This window comes from Lupinus angustifolius, chromosome LG04, assembly GCF_001865875.1.
Source record: "Lupinus angustifolius cultivar Tanjil chromosome LG04, LupAngTanjil_v1.0, whole genome shotgun sequence".
In the NCBI taxonomy this organism is placed as follows: Eukaryota; Viridiplantae; Streptophyta; class Magnoliopsida; order Fabales; family Fabaceae; genus Lupinus; species Lupinus angustifolius.
In genome coordinates this window covers 15,748,819-15,751,722 of record NC_032012.1, presented here as the reverse complement: position 1 = coordinate 15,751,722, position 2,904 = coordinate 15,748,819, and positions in this window count along the sequence as shown.

Below are 2,904 nucleotides of genomic sequence, written 5' to 3'. Positions count from 1 at the left end.
ATGGAGATTACCACTACATGAACAAACCGAAAAACGAGTAAGGCAAGGGATTCAATGCATATTCTTCTGTTTTGTTTTTATTGAACAATCAGTAAATCTTCATCTAATTACAAAGCTAAAGAGGAGAAGAATTTATAGGAACCAATACTCTGAACTTAACCAACTAACTGCCAAAACAAAAAAAATGAACTTTCTTGATATGGAAAGGAAGTTAAAACAAAAAACTGTTTTAACTGAAAACAAATTTCTAAAAATAGAAAGGAAAGAATTTAAAGAAGAAGAAGAAACTAATGGCCATCAACTACATTTAGTTTTGACACCTTCCACTTAAAGAACTATCTTCAGAGATGTTCAATTTATAATTTAAAAACTCATTAGTACAACCAACACTAGGACCACCATCCCCAATCATTGTTGGGTAATACAGTTGATGATGGTGCCCATGCATGTTCACGAATAGCTGTACCGGGAGCAAACATTGATGTCAATTTATCTTTAGATTTTAAATCTTTTTTTTGAATTGTTATGCTTCAGGTTGCTCCTACAATTACCAAGATACAATTATTAAGGTTACCACCAATATAATAAATAATAACCACACTTTGATTTATCAACTCTCAATGTTAAAACTTATCAAGATTTTTCTTTCCCACCACTCTGTTGATGCTTCAAAATTATTGGAAAAAATAAGCTAACAAAAAATAAAGTAACCCATGATTTTGGAGCTTATACTTTTCGTTTTTTTTTTCAAAAAAAAAAAAAACTGAGTTTATAATTTCATTTAGTTGCCAAACATACATAACTTATATTTTCAGCTTATTTTTCAAAAAATAAGCATAAACTGCCAAATATAAGCATACCCAAACATGGGCTAAGTGTGTATATTATTTTAGTTGTTTACTTTATCTCTTCCATGCAGGAAATTATGAGTGACATTCACGTTAATCCAAAATTTTAATTCATAATTAATTATGAACTAACATGCTCTTTAGCACAACTTAGACAAATTGAATTTGTCATGGCAAAATTGTAGTTTAAAGTCATAAGAAATGTTGTGATAGAGTGCTGATCATAATCTACCAAGAACACTAAAGAATTAATCTACTCCTAAGAAAATGGATTAAAAGAAAATAAAATAAAAACTAAATTCTTTACATTTGATTGATTCTTTAATAGATGAGCATAATAATATTTAAAGGGAATAAAGAAATTCTATGATGATGATCATACAAATGTCATCATCTTACAATATAAGAATATTCTAGACTTATTTATATAATATCAAATATTTAATTAAATCTAAATAATCAACTATAATATTCTATCATATTCAATTTCTAATGAACCCATAACAAACATCATAGTATACATCCTATCATTATCAACCCCTCTAAAATCAACCTCCTCTTCAAGGTTGAACTTCATAGTAGAATGGCTTAGAACCATTTCAGAATCCTTTTTGTTTCTCCAAAATATTGACAGTGGAATATCACTATCATCAAAATAGTATAAATGCAAGTTGTTCATTTTCAAGACCGAGTAACCAATAAGATGTTGGGGCAAAATTTCTTTATGGTCAATATTGGTTTGGATGTCAAGTTTCCACTTAGGGTAGTTACTAGCAGTAATTGAATCATAATGATTTTGAGTGGTAAGTTTATGGTTGGACCCACCCACCTTATTGGCCTCTTCCTCTAGTAAACACTCCACACCACATGTGAGATTCCAATAAAACTTGACATAATATGTTTTTACAGCCTTGTTGACAAAAGTGCATGTATTAATATCATACTCTTTCATATGTCTTGAGATGACTAAAGAAGATGGGTAATCTTGGAGGGCCCCACTCCAAATCAAAATGATAATTAAATTAGAAGTCTTTATCATACATGAAGAATATAAAAACAATTTGACACCTTCTCTCTCATTTGGAATCATTGCCAATGAAATATATTTCCTCTTCTCTAGCAAAGTCATATAGAAACGTCTCTAACAACTCTTTTGGTGGAAATTTTGAATCCTGGCACCATTCATGACACACTTTTGTGCTTCTATGTGCATCCTAGATAGAGCCTTGTGGCATTGTAAGAGGAAAGTTTTTGTTGGCACATATCACTCTCTCATGCAATGGAGCGTAACTGTTTGTGCTTTCTTTGGATGGCCATGACCTTGCTACTTTATCCATCCATGGGGACTCTTGTCATTCTCATTTTTGTAGTTTTCTTCATAAAGCAGAACAACAAAATTATTAGGAAAACTTAAAATAATATCATATCTAGAAATTATATGCTCTTCTTAAATGTTTTCTATTCCATGAATGTTTGAAGCACATACCCCTGAAAATGTTTTAGATTCCAAATACAACATGCTCTCAATACCGGGAAAATTACCGGGATAGTGTAGTTTGACTATACTATCCCAGCTTTGGGGTACGTTTTGAATTAATTACGGGATTGGGGTAGATTTTAGTGGATCTCGTGGACCACATCCACGACTTTGGCAAAGTCGTGGACCCTATCCACGATTTCCCTGGAAAGTTGTGGACCCCATCCATGATTTCCCTGCAATGTGTCAGGTCCCTGTAAGTCGTGGATCACATGCACGACTTTCATGGCAATGTCGTGGATAGGGTCCACGAGATCCATGCAATGTCGTGGACTCCGTGCACGATTTCCAAGCTCTATATATATTTCCCACCCCGAGTGTAAAACCACACTGGAGGAAGAATTGAACTGTATAAAAAAATTGCATCATACTGGAATTGAAGAACTCTGCATATTTAAGGTAACTTCCAATTGTTAAAATTTTGTTATATCTTTTATTTTATATATAATTTTACGTGTTACATTTGTTTAAATGTAAATATGTTTGTTTTTTTTACTCTATGTTATATGTAGATGGCAA